Raw genomic sequence first — 15655 nt, forward strand, 5'->3', positions numbered from 1 at the left:
GATATCAACGAGTCCGCAATTGATACGCATCACCTGAATACAATCAACACCAATTGATATAAATCGTACAATTGACAATCCACTCCCGACAGGTTGGTTGCTGGTTTGTCCTCTTAGGCTCGATTATCTGGTCATTATCACATTGCTGTTTGTGGGAACTTGCTGTGGGCAAATAGGCTGCCTCGTTTCCTACATTACTGCAGGTGACTGCACTTCATAAGTACTTCACTGGCTGTGAAGCGCTTTGGGACGTCCTGAGGTTATGAAAGGCACTATATCAATGCAGGTCTTTCTTTTCTTTCTTTAGGCTGCTGGTTAACCTCTGGGCCTTTTTGGGCTATTTTTTTGCATTCTGACTTCTGCTAACAACTATTTGCTGGTGCGGGACTGCATTTGGCTACTTTGTTAACGGTTTTATTCCAATGATGGCTGGTCTGGTAGGTCTACCTTTGGGGCTAGAGGAGGAAAGGTTGAATGAGTGGGCAAATACATGGCAGATGCAGTATAATGTGGATAAATGTGAAGTTATCCACTTCAGAAGGAAAAACAGAAAGGCAGGGTATTATTTAAATGGTGATAGATTAGGGAATGTTGATGTACAAAGGGACCTGGGTGTCTTTGTACACCAGTCACCAAAAGCAAACATGCAGGTGCAGCAAGCAGTTAGGAAGGCAAATGGTATATTGGCCTTCATTGCAAAAGGATTTGAGTATAGGAGCAAGGATGTCTTACTGCAGTTATACAGGGCCTTGGTGAGACCACATCTGGAGTATTGTGTTCAGTTTTGGTCTCCTTACCTAAGAAAGGATATACTTGCTATAGAGCGAGTGCAGCAAAGGTTCACCAGACTGATTCCTAGGATGGCAGGACTGTCGTATGAGGAGAGACTCGGCCTGTATTCACTCGAGTTTAGAAGAATGAGAGGAGATCTCATTGAAACATATAAAATCCTGACAGGGCTAGACAGACTGGATGCAGGGAGAATGTTTCCCCTGGCTGGGGGTCCAGAACGAAGGGTCACAGTCTCAGGATACGGGATGGGACATTTAGGACTGAGATAAGGAGAAATTTCTTCACTCCGAGGGTGGTGAACCTGTGGAATTTTCTACCACAGAAGGCTGTGGAGGCCAAGTCACTGAATATATTTAAGAAGGAGATAGACAGATTTCTAGACACGAAAGGCATCAAGGGGTATGGAGAGAGAGCGGGAATATGGTATTGAGATAGAGGATCAGCCACGATCATATTGAATGGCGGAGCAGGCTCGAAGGGCCGAATGGCCTACTCCTGCTCCTATTTTCTATGTTTCTATGGAAGGGGGGATGTAGTGAAGAAGACAGGAGAGAGCAGGAGCAGCTGAGAGATGATGAAAGAGGTACAACAGTCTGTTTTCAGACTCGACCGAATTATCAGGCCTCTGTCCTGTCCTTTCCCTTCATAGTTTTAAACACCTCTATCAAATTAGCCCGTAATCTCCTCATGAAAACAGCCCAAATCTTTTCTTTGTATTTGCATTTCCTCACACCAGGCAGCATCTTAGCAAATCTGCACTGCACCCTCTCTATTGCCTCAACATCCTTTCTATTCTGTGGAAGCCAAAGCAGCTCACAGTACTGAGGTACTAAAGTCTTGCTAAGGTATCACTGTGCCCAGGGCGTTATGTATAAATAGAGCAAGAGGGAGCAATTGAGATTTGCATCTGGTGCCCACAACACCAGTTGTCAGCCTGGATGTGACCACCAGCGTAATTATATCTCATAGAATCATAGAATCTTACAGCACAGAAGGAGGCCATTCGGCCCATCATGCCTATGATGGCTCTTTGAAAGAGCTATCCAATCAGTCATCCAATCAATGAATTCCAGAGGTGAGTGACTGCCCTTGACATCAAGGCAGCATTTGACCGAGTGTGGCACCAAGGAGCCCGAGTAAAGTTGAAGTCAATGGGAATCAAGGGGAAAAGTCTCCAGTGGCTGGAGTCATACCTAGCACAAAGAAAGATGGTAGTGGTTGTTGGAGGCCAATCATCTCAGCCCCAGGACATTGCTGCAGGAGTTCCTCAGGGCAGCGTCCTCAGCTCAACCATCTTCAGCTGCTTCATCAATGACCTTCCCTCCATCATAAGGTCAGAAATGGGGATGTTCGCTGATGATTGCACAGTGTTCAGTTCCATTCGCAACCTCTCAGATAATGAGGCAGTCTGTGTTCCCGTGCAGCAAGACCTGGACAACATCCAGGCTTGGGCTGATAAGTGGCAAGTAACATTCGCGCCAGATAAGTGCCAGGCAATGACCATCTCCAACAAGAGAGAGTCTAACCCCCTCCCTTTGACATTCAACGGCATTACCATCGCCAAATCCCCCACCATCAACATCCTGGGGGTCACCATTGACCAGAAACTTAACTGGACCAGCCATATAAATACTGTGGCTACAAGAGCAGGTCAGAGGCTGGGTATTCTGTGGCGAGTAACTCACCTCCTGACTCCCCAAAGCCTTTCCACCATCTACAAGGTACAAGTCAGGAGTGTGATGGAATGCTCTCCACTTGCCTGGATGAGTGCAGCTCCAACAACACTCATGAAGCTCAACACCATCCAGGACAAAGCAGCCCACTTGATTGGCACCTCATTCACCACCCTAAACATTCATTCCCTTCACCACCGGCGCACCGTGGCTGCAGTGTGTACCATCCACAGGATGCACTGCAGCAACTCGCCAAGGCTTCTTCGACAGCACCTCCCAAACCTGCGACCTCTACCACCTAGAAGGACAAGGGCAGCAGGCACATGGGAACAACACCACCTGCACATTCCCCTCCAAGTCACACACCATCCCGACTTGGAAATATATCGCCGTTCCTTCATTGTCGCTGGGTCAAAATCCTGGAACTCCCTTCCTAACAGCACTGTGGGAGAACCTTCACCACACAGACTGCAGCGGTTCAAGAAGGCGGCTCACCACCACCTTCTTAAGGGCATTTAGGGATGGGCAATAAATGCTGGCCTTGCCAGCGACGCCCACATCCCATGAACGAATAAAGAGAAAGTCCCACTCCCCCTCCTGCTCTTTCCCCATAGCCCTGCAATTTTCTCCCCTTCAAGTATTTATCCAATTCCCATTTGAAAGTTACTATTGAATCTGCTTCCACCGCCCTTTCAGGCAGTGCGTTCCAGATCATAACAACTCGCTGCGTAAAAAAAAATTCTCCTGATCTCACCTCTGGCTCTTTTGCCAATTACCTTAAATCCGTGTCCTGTAGTTACCGATGGAAACAGTTTCTCCTTATTTACTCTATCAAAACCCTTCAAACTCTATCAAAAACCTTTAGTGCTTTAAGGAGAACAACCCCAGCTTCTCTAGTCTCTCCACGTAATGAATTTTGATTCTTTCACTTGATCTTGGACCTAGACGGGTAACATAAGGGGGGCCTCCCAATTATCCACCATGACTCCAACAGATCTGCAGAAATCCCAGAGAAATGTTGTAAACGTTAACGGATTTTCAGCCCGGACGATCGGGAGAATCTACGCCGGAAAATTCAATCCCGGAATTTTTTGACCTCCGTTTATGTGGTTGATTTGTAATTTATTTATTGATTTTGGGGGTGTTTGGACCAGGGCTGCAAATGGTTATAAAATGACCATTTTCAAAATATATATATATAATATATATATATATAGTTTTAGGAAGCATTATTGGAAAATTCAGCAAGTATGCCCGGTCACTGGCACCAGCCATGCCTCACACGGCCACTGATATAACCACAACCGCATGTTTTAAAAGTAATTGCCAGGGACCAAGAAATTATATAAAACGTTGGCCTTATTAGCAGACAGTCATGCCTAGGGAAATGTTGGTTGGCTTGGCTGCTGGTTTCTTGAAACTTATCTTGACTGTGTAAGTGGCCAGCTCAAGTTTTGGCTTTCCTCCTCTCCTCTGCTGCACTGGCACAATCTCAGTACACAAAGTATTGCAAAATTGGCACCAGACTGGCATTAGGTCATATCGTCAGTGGGAGGTTGAAATGTTGATCTGTTACAGGCGTCTCGGTTGTCCTCCCTTCCATGCTGCCCTGGCTGTCTGGTGTCAGCCGTGGTTCAGTTGGTAGCACTCTTACCTCTGAGTTAGAAGGTTGTGGGTTCCAGTCCTCATTCCAGAGACTTGAGCACAAAATCTAGGCGACACTCCCAGTGCAGTACTGAGGGAGCACTGAGGTCCCGTCTATTCAGATGAGATGTTAAAACCGAGGCCCTGTCTGTCATCTCAGGTGGATGTGAAAGACCCCATGGCCACTATTTTGTAGAACAGCAGGGGAGTTCTCCCTGGTGTCCTGGCCAATATTTATCCCTCAACCAACATCACTAAAAAAAACAGATGATCTGGTCACCGTCACATTGCTGTTTGTGGGGCCTTGCTGTGTACAAATTGGCTGCTGTGTTTCCTACATTACAACAGTGACTACACTTCAAAAAGTACTTCATCGGCTGTAAAGCGCTTTGGGACGACCTGAGGTTGTGAAAGGTGCTATATAAATGCAAGTTCTTTCTTTCCTTATTTTTACTTTATATAATTACATAGAGGCATTGGTACTTTTTTATTGAGATAACGGCTGTCAACTTTTTATCACTGGTTCTCAGGTAATGAGTGACACTGGCAAGGCCATATTTATCCGTAGTTGTCTAGCGGTGAGCTACTTACTATTTGAAGGAACTGTGTTAGAACGGAGTGGTTTGCCAGGCTACTTCAGAGTATCATTAGGAGTCAACCACAGTGTGGGACTGGAGGCATATGTGGGCCAGACCAGGCAAGCACCCCTCACTGAAGGACACTACTGAGTCACTTGGGCTTTTATGGCAACATGGCAACTTGTGGTCCTGAAATAACAAGCCAGTAGGTCATGAGTTCAAATCCCATGGTAAGTTGTAAAATTGTATTCAATTAATCAAGTTGTGCTAGGGGTCGCCAACTCTATAGGATTGTCCAGGAATTGAAGATTATTCTCCAGGATATCGCTGTAAGCAACACCCAAGAGAAAAATCATAGGGGCACTGAACAAAATGGTGTTTTTTCATTTTCTTTGAACATTTTCACTTATTAGTTGTAAAAATATTGGATCTGGGGGAAAAAAAGGTTGTTTGACTACATAGGAACATGAGCAGGCCATTCAGCCCCTCGAGCTTGTTCCGCCATTCAATGAGATCATGGCTGATCTGTGACCTAACACCATTTACCCGCCTTGGCTTCCTTGGCTGGCAAAAATCTATCGATCTCAGATTTAAAATGATTAATTCAGCTAGCGACCACTGCTTTCTGTGGGAGAGAGTTCCACACTTCTACCACCTTTTACGTGGCTGGTCATCGGGAGGAGCAGGAGAGGTCCTCCCAGCTCCACAGCACTCCTGACGGCTGCGATCGACCCCTGACCCCCCCCCCTCCCCCAGAACTTACATGAAGGCAGCTGCCGGCAAGGCAGGTGGTCCGTACTTAGAGTCTTCAGTCAGGCGAGACGTCTGCGGACATGCGCCGGCAGCTCACGTTAGGTAGATAAATGAGACCTGAGGACAAATCTCTTCCGATCTTCGTGCCTCCATCTTCAGGGATCGTTCCGTACTCCCACTTGACGCTTCAAAACTGGCCTAAGCTCAATTCTAGGCCAATGAGGCTTTCTCTTGCACATAAATGATTGACAGTAAAACATGTTCAATAAATACTTGTTTGGAATAATTGTACGACCTCAAGCCCATTCGCAAAGCTCTTTAAAAAAACCATACAACAATTTATAAAAACCTTTCAAAAAAATTCTAAAAATCAATGATTAAAAAAATTAAAAAACAAAAGAAAAGAAAGGGAACTCCAAACGCTACAACAACTTGAATTTTTTGGTAGCACCCCCCACGCACAGGAAAACCTTCCCCAGCATTTCCAAGGCAGAGGATGTCAAGGCCAGGGACATATGGATGGTCACAAGAGCTGACGAGGTCAACTTCAATTCTGCCAACATTAAGCTGGAGGCAATTTTCGTTCATCCAGGCCTTAAGTCGAGGTTTCCAGTCAGTGTTATTATAATGCGAACGGTACTTGGGTTACCGCCAGCATTGGATGGAAAAGAACTTGCATTTATATAGCATCTTTCACATCCTCAGCATGTCCCACAACACCTCACAGCTAATGAATTACTTCTGAAGTGTAATCACTGTTGTTACGTAGGCAAACGTGGCAGCCAATTTGTGTAGGGAGTGGGGCTTGAACCAATGATCTTCTAACTCAGAGACAAAAGTGGTACCACTGAGCCAAACTGACCCTTAACTTGCAGTTATGTCCATAATTCAGGACATCCCAATGCACTTCACAATGCGTTTTTTTTTTAAAGTTAGGTAGACAACTTTCTTCTGAGTGAAAACTGATATACTGTAAGTACTTGAGGCAATACTAAATATTGCTCTGTACAACAGATTGGGTATACATGCATGAAGTTCCATCAGCGTTCCCCTGACAGTGAAAACAGCCAGTATGACTGGACACTCCCCCACTCACACTAGATTATCTGGTCATTTATTTCATTGCTGTCTGTGGGATCTTGCTGTGCGCAAATTGGCAACAGTGATTGCATCTCCACGGCTGTGAGATAAATGTTGGCCAGGACATCGAGGAGAACTCCCCTGCTTTTCTTCTAAATAGTGTCACGGGATCACCTGAACAGGCAGAGAGGCTTTGGTTTAACATCTCATCCAAAAGACAGCACCTTCAACAGTGCAGCACTCCCTCAGTACTGGCACTAGAAATACCACCAATCGGAAAATCTAGGCTCTGATGTTAGACAACCAGGCGCTATTGAATTTTGAATTCTGTCAAATGGACTCCATTCACTTTGGTAGGCTGGAGACCTGCCACATTATAAGATCCCTATCAAACTGAAAATAAAGTTAGAATTTTTAAAAAGATGATTTAAAATGTTTTTTTAGTCTATGTTAAACACATAGAATTGTCCAAGGGGCTAAACTTGACAATTGTAATGAACTATCAATCAGTTAAATGGAGAGGTTAAAAGTTGTGATTGGATGGTTGTCAGAGATTTTGGGTTTTACATACAGTGGCTACTGCAGAATCGTGTTATTATTCACTCACAGTAAAAATAGATGCCTGATTCATCCCTATGGTAGTACAGTAGGGGCAGTTATATTCTTAAGTAGTAAGGGCTTCCCATGGCCTGTCTAGACTCTGACTTTGCGACCTATTGCTCAGCCTTGTGAATTCCACAATAGTTTGGTTTTTGAGGTTGTGAATAGTTTGCAATTCTCCTCTATCCAGCTATTAAAGTGGACAGTAATGTAGCCAGTGCTGGACAGGCCTTAACTTTAGCAACCTTGAAACCAGCTCCAAAGGGTTGTCTCGTTTCAGTTTTCTTTGTGTAAGTCACAGAGTATCGTTCCTGACTCAATTCCCATCTTTTAATTACCTTTTTTTTTTGAGTTAGGTAGACAACTTTCTTCTGAGTGAAAACCGATATACTGTAATTACTTGAGGCAATACTAAATATTGCTCTGTACAACAGATTGGGTATACATGCATGGAGTTCCATCATCGTTCCCCTGATACTGAAAGCAGCCAGTATGACGGGACACTCCCCCACTCACACCAGCGAATCATACAAGTTTACACCACAGAAAGAGGCTGTTCGGCCCATCATGTCTGTGCTGGATCTCTACTAAACCAATCCAAAACTAATCTCATTCTGTCGTTCCCTCCCCATAGCCCTGTGTATTCCACTGCTTCAAATATTTATCCACTTTTCCCTTAAAAGATGCAATGGTCTCTGCCTCAACCACACCCTGTGGCAAAGCAGTTCATGCTCCAACAATTCTCTGGATAAAGAAATGTCAAAGATACTGGACCCGCACTCATCAGTTAATATAAGAGTCACATTAGGGTGAGGTTCATCATGTCCACGACCTGCTAAACTTTAGGAAGTAACAGCTGGCCCATGAGCTGGTTCAGCAGTTGTCAACACCTTCATTAAATTCGAGAGCTGGAATATGTCTCTCTTAATAAACCGAGGGCGAATTCGGATTTGCTTTATTCAAATTTATTTTTTCATTTGTTCTCAGGACATGGGCATTGCTGGCAAGGCCGACATTTATTAACCATCCCTAGATGCTCTGAGAAGGTGGTGGTGGGCCTTCTTGAACCACCGCCGTCTTCGCCGGTGGTGCTCCCACACTAATGTTGGGGTGGGGGAATTTCCAGGAATATTGTCCCAGCGACGATGATGGAATGGTGATAAATGTCCAACTCTGGATGGGGTTGACTTGGAGGGGAACTTGGAAGTGATGGTGATCCCATGACATTGCTTCTCTTCACCTTCTCTGTGGCCAATGTCGGGAGGAAGCAGCTGCGGTCAAAGTAACCGTGGTGAGTTAGTGCAGTTCATTCTGATGATTGTTAACACTGCAGCCGCATATATGTGATCCAAGACTGGGTAAAATGTCACTTGATTTCACCTTCACTGAAAGGTAGTACATAATAAGTCACATCAAACAACTGTACAACCATGTTCATTTCATTCAATTTTTTCATATCTTTTCACTGCAACCAATGCAATTTGTCTTACAGGAACAGGCCATTCGACCCAACTTGTCCATGCCGGCGTTTATGCTCCACACGAGCCTCCTCCCACCCCTCTTCATCTAACCCTATCAGCATATCCTTCTATTCCTTTCTCCTTCGTGTATTTATCTAGTGTCCCCTTAAATGCATCTATGCTATTTGCCTCAACTACTCCTTGTGGTAGCAGGTTCCACATTCTCACCACTCTCTGGGCAAAGAAGTTTCTCCTGATTCCTTATTGGATTTACTGGTGACTATCTTTTACTTATGGCCCCTAGTTTTGGTCTCTCCTACAAAGAAAACAATGGGAACCTGAGCAATAGAAAATGTCTTCAAAATACATAGAGGCCAAAGACCCGTGACTCTTAAGGCACACTCCTGTCGTCATTCCAGTGGGAGTGCGATGGAAGGACCGGAAACTAGGTTGGTAGCTGGATGCACAGGGTCCCAGCCTTCCTCATCAGCTTCTGAGGGGCCTTGTTTGAGGTGGAGCCTCCACCCACCCCCAACAAGGGCACCGGTGCCAGAGGGACCTTGGCCGCGGTTTCCTCGTCCCCGACTTGGCAGAACGGTCAGCCGTGTGGCCCACCTGGGGATTCAGGCCTGAGTTGTGACCCGCAACGCTGATGATTGGCAATTTTTTAACCAGTATTTTTCAGCCCCTTTATAAAGGGGACAGTTGGGGCACTGAGGAAATCCTTTGGGAGGGTCCTAGCAACAACAACTTGCATTTATATAGCACCTTTAACATATTAAAACATCCCAAGGTGCTTCACAGGAGCGATTATCAAGCAAAATTTGAAACCAAGGCACATAAGGAGAAATTAGACAGGTGACCAAAAGCTTGGTCAAAGAGGTAGGTTTTAAGGAGCGTCTTAAGGGAGAAGACAGAGGTAGAGAGGGTTAGGGAGGGAATTCCAGAGCTTAGGACCTAGGCAGCTGAAGGCACGGCCGCCAATGGCGGAGCGATTAAAATCGGGGATGCGCAAGAGGCCAGAATTGGAGGAACGCAGAAATCTTACAGGGTTGTAGGGCTGGAGGAATTTACAGAGATAAGGAGGGGCGAGGCCATGGAGGGATTTGAAAACAAAGATTTCCCTCCCCCTCCCCTCACAAAAGAGGGCACCTTACACCGCATTTTGGGGCCTCCTCAGTCAGGTGGGTGCGCGAGATGCACTACTAGTTACGTGGGCGACCTCCTGCATTATGCAAATAAGATGACCTGACCCTAGCCCCTTATATTTTGGCAGAGTCAGCACCAAAAGTCACTGATAGTTCAGTGTCATTATTGTGTTCAAAAACAATTGGAATTACCTATTAATTTTAATTAAGCGACATAAATAACACAGCAAAGAGAGAACTAACGATCCTATTAGAGGAGTAGACACTAAAACACATTGCTGTCTCTATGAAGTGACTGTTTTATTTTAACGAGTATTCAACTTTTAAAGATAGCACCCCGAATGCAAACCATGCTTCTTTTAAAAATGAAATATTAAATATTCTCCTGCAATTGACTCTTCAAAAAGCGAACATTTTAATTGTTTCTGAATCCTTTAGATTGGATCATGAATCTACCGAGAGCAGAATTTTGCTGCCAAAGTAACGGTGCATTTAATGGCGTTCACCATTATTTGGGTGTAAATCGTCCAGCAACATGTGATGAGGAGGAGATACCCCGTGAATTGCGAATTGCCACTAGTTGTTGGACGGTTTACGCCGCTCCGCCGTCAACCTCGCAAAAATGGCAGCTCGCCCTCAGCCGCCCCGTGAGTTTCATGAAATTGCTGCAACTGCGCATTAATTGCCAATTAAACTCGCCACAGAAAGTTAGGGCTGGTAATTAACATGGTAAATGCCTTTTTAATGAGGAGGTTTACGTTCCTGCAATGTCACGCAACCTCTCCGGCCCAGAAAGGGAACAATTGAATCTGTGGAGTCTCACTCCTGTCGTTAGTAAATTGTTCCTCGAGGTTTAAAAATTTAAAACTTTTGTTTCTTACTTTTCCTTTCTGTCTCTTTTTTTCTCTGTCTCTTAACCCAATCTTTCTTTCCCTCTCTTTTATTTCACTTTCTGTACCTGATTTGACTCTAATCCACCCTATCTCCTTCTCCGTCGTTCCTCTGTTTCTTTCTCAATCCTTAAATCTCATTGCTTAAGGAGATAGACTGCTGGTCCCCTCGTTCCCTAAGGTCTCAGGTGCCCTGTTATCAGCTCGCACTTCCAGCAACTTACAGGGCAAATAGGTTTTCGAGCTGAAGGGTGAGGGGAGACATCTAACTAACGGGGGAAAGCCACGAGATGCCCCACTCCAGCAAACTTTGGGCCATAGTTCTTCAAATTAATAATAACTGTTTTTGAGGGGGTGGGAATGGGGGGTGGGTATAGTCTATCTACAACAATCTACATACACAAAGCTTAATTGAGCGAGACACTTCCAACCATTCTTTGACTGCAGTCCAAGTTCTGATTTTTACAGACACTGCACAATATTGTTTTTAGCTGAGGTATTTAATGTGAGGTTTGACATTTGCTTCTCGACACCAGCCAGTCTATAAGAGACTCACTGCCAAAGTAGCCAACTGGAGTGGGTTATCCGGATTCGCTCCAAGATTCCACTCTCCCTTTTCACTTGGTTTCAGCTGCTCGGAGAGAGCCATCCCGCCCACATCAATCACCTTGACTAACACTGGCTGGTGTAGTCTCCTGAATAATTAATTAGTGAGGGCAGGGGAGGACAAAGCCACCAAACAGGGATGGTTTGGGATCGCAGCACCCACCTCCCTCCCCGCACTGTGCGACACCCCAAACCCGCTTGCCAGATCTGTAAAGAAAAATGCCAAGAAGAGTAAAGGACAATGTTAAGAACAAAACAGATCCCAGCTGGCAAATAATTGGCCAGGCGATGCCGGGGTTAACTGCAGGAGTCTGCGATTAGAATATCAGGAGCCAGGATTTCCAAAATGTCCCTGCTGTTAATGCAGCTTGATCAAACTATCCTCGTTAAATAAAAAAGAATGAAAGACTTGCATTTATATAAGCCCGTTTCACGACCTCAGGATGTCCCAAAGCACTTTACAGACAATGAAGTACTTTTTTGAAGTGTAGTTCACTGTTGTAATGTAGAGAAACGCAGCAGCCAATTTGCGCACAGCAAGGTCCCACAAACAGCAATGAGATAATGACCAGATAAACTGCGTTTTAGTGACGTTGGTTGAGGGATAAATATCGGTCAGGACACTGGGGCAAACTCCCCTGCTTTGCTTCGAAACAGTGCTGTGGGGTCTTTTAGGGCAGACGGGGCCTCGGTTTAACATCTCGTCCGACGGTGCAGCACTGGGAGCGTCAGACTAGAATTTGTGCTCAGGTCCCTGGCGTGGGACTTGAAGCCACAACCAATCAGCTATTGACCTGGGGAATTTTCCTCTTCTCTGTGATCTCCTCCCGCCAAATGAGAGATCTCTCTGTTCCCGAGGAGCGTGACAGAAATATTAAATGGTTCACTTCCACATTAGACAGTACAGTTCTGATTTCCATATTAAAGTAATATTCCATGTCATCGTTCTTAACCCCTTCAAAAAAAAACATTATAAGGTGCTTTAAAGCAACACTTCTCCCGAGCAAATATGAATTCTTTTACTTCATGAATGATGAACAGCTGGTGAAAGAATTAAATAATTGAGTTGTTTTTTTCTGACAGTGCTGTCAGGTTTCCTACGGGAGAATCTCTGGAGAAGATCGCTCTGTGTTTCTAACACAGCAGTAATTGCAGAGAATTTAGACCAAGGATTCAGTGACAGTTAAACGCGGCTTTGACAAACTTGTCTGAACTGCTCAAAACAATTTAAAAAAAAAAAATGCCCGGAGGTCATCCATTGAGACAGTCTTCGAGTTTAGAAAAATGGTAAGTAAGATGATACAGGTGGAAATGGGATAACTGCTGGCTCGTCACATTCCAATCTGTAGGCATCTCCCAAAATAACTTCCCTGACAGCTACAGTGACACATTGATCACCTCTGCTGAAGGGTACACCTAGTAAAATTACCCTCAATCCCTTGTAGTATTTGCTGCACATCTTAACTCTGCTTCACTTTGACGTTTTAGGAACATTAAGGACAGGAGTAGGCCATTCAGCCCCTCGAGCCTGTTCCGCCATTCTAATCCTGGCTGATCTGTACCTCAACTCCAATTACCCGCCTTTGATCCATATTATTTCATAATATACGTGTTAAACTTATATAGGTTATGTTAAACTTGTCTAGAACCTTGGTTAGACCGCACTTGGAGTACTGTGAACCGTTCTGGTCTCCATGTTATAAAAAGGATATAGAGGCATTGGAGAAGGTGCAAAAAAGATTTACTAGGATGATACCAGAACTGAGAGGTTATTCCCAGCAGGAAAGATTGAGCAGGCTGGGGCTCTTTTCTCTAGAAAAGAGAAGACTGAGGGGCGACCTGATAGAGGTCTTTAAGATTATGAAAGGGTTTGATAGGGTAGACGTGGAGAAGATGTTTCCACTTTTGGGAGAGACCAGAACTAGAGGCCATAAATATAAGATAGTCACTAATAAATCCAATAAGGAACTCAGGAGAATCTTCTTTACTCAGAGGGTGGTTAGAATGTGGAACTCGCTACCATAAGGAGTAGTTGAGGCGAATAACATAGATGCATTTAAGGGGAAACTAGGTAAAGACATGAGGGAGAAAGGAATAGAAGGACATGCTGATAGGGTTAGATGAAGTAGGGAGGGAGGCGGCTCGTGTGGAGCATAAACATCAGCATAGATCTGTTGGGCCGATTGGCTGTACTGTACGTTCTATGTAATATCCATTGATGCCCCTTACACAACAAAAGTCTATCAACCGCAGTTTTGAAAGCTCCGATTGTCCCCCCAGTATCCACGGCCTCTTGGGGTGAGTTCCAGATATCTACTACATTTTGGGGAAATACCTCAGCCGAGAAATTGGAATGGGTGCCTGAAGACGTCAGCCTGAGGTAGGCTCTAAATTGGGCCTCATTTCCATAAAGCGAGCGAGCTGCGGACGCCAATCGGGGCGCTCCCGTGCAGCTCCCCCGGTGGGGGCCTTTGGGAAATCGGCCAGCTCGAACACCGAGCCAGCCTGTGAGTGGGTCCTGGAAGAAAGAAAGAACTTGCATTTATATAGCGCCTTTCACCACCTCAGGACATCCCAAAGTGCTTTACAGCCAATGAAATACTTTTGAAGCATAATCACTGTTGTACTGTAGGAAATGCGGCAGCCAATTTGCGCACAGCAAGGTCCCACAAACGGCAATGTGATAAATGACCAGATAATCTGTTTTTTAATGATGTTGATTGAGGGATTAATATTGACTCAGAACATTGGGGAGAACTCCCCTGCTCTTCTTCGAAATAGTGGCTGTGGGATCTATTATGCCCGCCTGAGAGGGCAGACGGGGCCTCAGTTTGACGTCTCATCCAAAAGACGGCACCTCCGACAGTGCAGCACTCCCTCAGTACTGGCACTGGGAGTATCAGCCTGGATTTTGTACTCAAGTCTCCGGAGTGGGGCTTGAACCCACGACCTTCTGACTCAGAGGCGAGAGTGCTACCCACTGGAACGGGAGGGGGTTGAGCCAGTGAGAGCAGCGGTCCGCAGTACTATTGTGGATCCAAGAGGAGCACTCCTGTTCCTCCTGCTTCCACATTAAGGGGGTAAGTAAAAAAATAAATGACTTCAGTTTCCAGCGACGGTCCCTCTGAAGATCTCCTGTAGACCCGGAAAAACGGGCGACACATGCTCCGCCAAATTTCAGCCAAATTTAGGAGCGGAGTCCTAAAACAGTCGTTAAGCCCCTTATCAGCACAATCAACATTTCTATTTTCCAATGGAGAAACGTGATTGTAGTTTCCTGATGTCTGGTATTGTCTTTTAACAGTGAAGAGTCTCAGGCAGGTCACCTAAACAGTCGATCGACAAATATACAACTTTTCTAAAGCATCTGTCCAATTCTGCAAACGCTCAGCGTGGCGTGTGAAATGCCAGCTAACTGTATTTTGTTAGAAGGGTGCCGAACACAGGCAGGCGGCAATTAAAATGAAGCTTTGAAGTGGCATAATTTGACACGGCAAAACGAGCAAACAACCGAGACAGCTCCTGAGGTCACTGGGCCATAAAAACACAACAAACGGGATACTGTGCAGGCAGGTTATTGTAGAAATCCACACATCCAGCGATTGTATGGCTTGAGAGGAAGGCAATTACTTTTCTAATTTCAGTATTCTCATTAGATCGGGACATAATGAGTGGAGTTTTACGTTCCATCCCAGCAACTGGGTAACCACATTCTCCAGCGAAAGATATGGTAGTCAGGTTTAAACAGCCATGGACTCTCAATGACGACTCCTTCAGTTGTGACAATCTTCACCGCCGCCAATGTCTCTCTGGAACTATCTGACATCAATTATACTTGCAGCAGAATCAAAGGCAGATATCAGTTTTTGATCCATGCAGGAGGCCCACATCTTAGTGCTGAAACCTTTGTGTTCTGTTGGCTTCCAATAGGGACCTCTTCAGGAACTTACTTGCTACTCGTAACTGATTGTTGGACGCTGAACACGGGGAAAGGGAGGGGATCATATATATCAAAGCCGCTAGCTCAGTCCGTGTGGGGTCACAAGGGGGGTGATTTTAAACCCCGAGAACGGGTGGGTTGGGGGTGAGTGGGAGTTGAAAATAGTTGTTTCTTGGGTCGCGACCGCAACTCGGGTTTTATTTCCGGGTTTAACGTCGGCGCAGAAAAGTACCGGCTTCCCACGGGGAACGCAAAGTCCGCAGATCGCGACCCAAAAAAAACCCAACTATTTTCAACTCCCACCCGCCCCCAACCCGCCCTTTTCTTGGGGTTTAAAATCACCCCCAAGTTCTTAAAACCCCCACCTGAGAAATTAGCCGTTCCCTTTGCTCAGTCTCCCATCTGAGTAGGAAGCAGCGGAGCAGTGGCCTTGCTTTTAACTTCCCCCCCCCCCCCCCCCCTTCATCCAGGCTTGGCGGAAACCAGGCCTG

This window comes from Heptranchias perlo, chromosome 18 (genome assembly GCF_035084215.1).
Source record: "Heptranchias perlo isolate sHepPer1 chromosome 18, sHepPer1.hap1, whole genome shotgun sequence".
Classification (NCBI taxonomy): Eukaryota; Metazoa; Chordata; class Chondrichthyes; order Hexanchiformes; family Hexanchidae; genus Heptranchias; species Heptranchias perlo.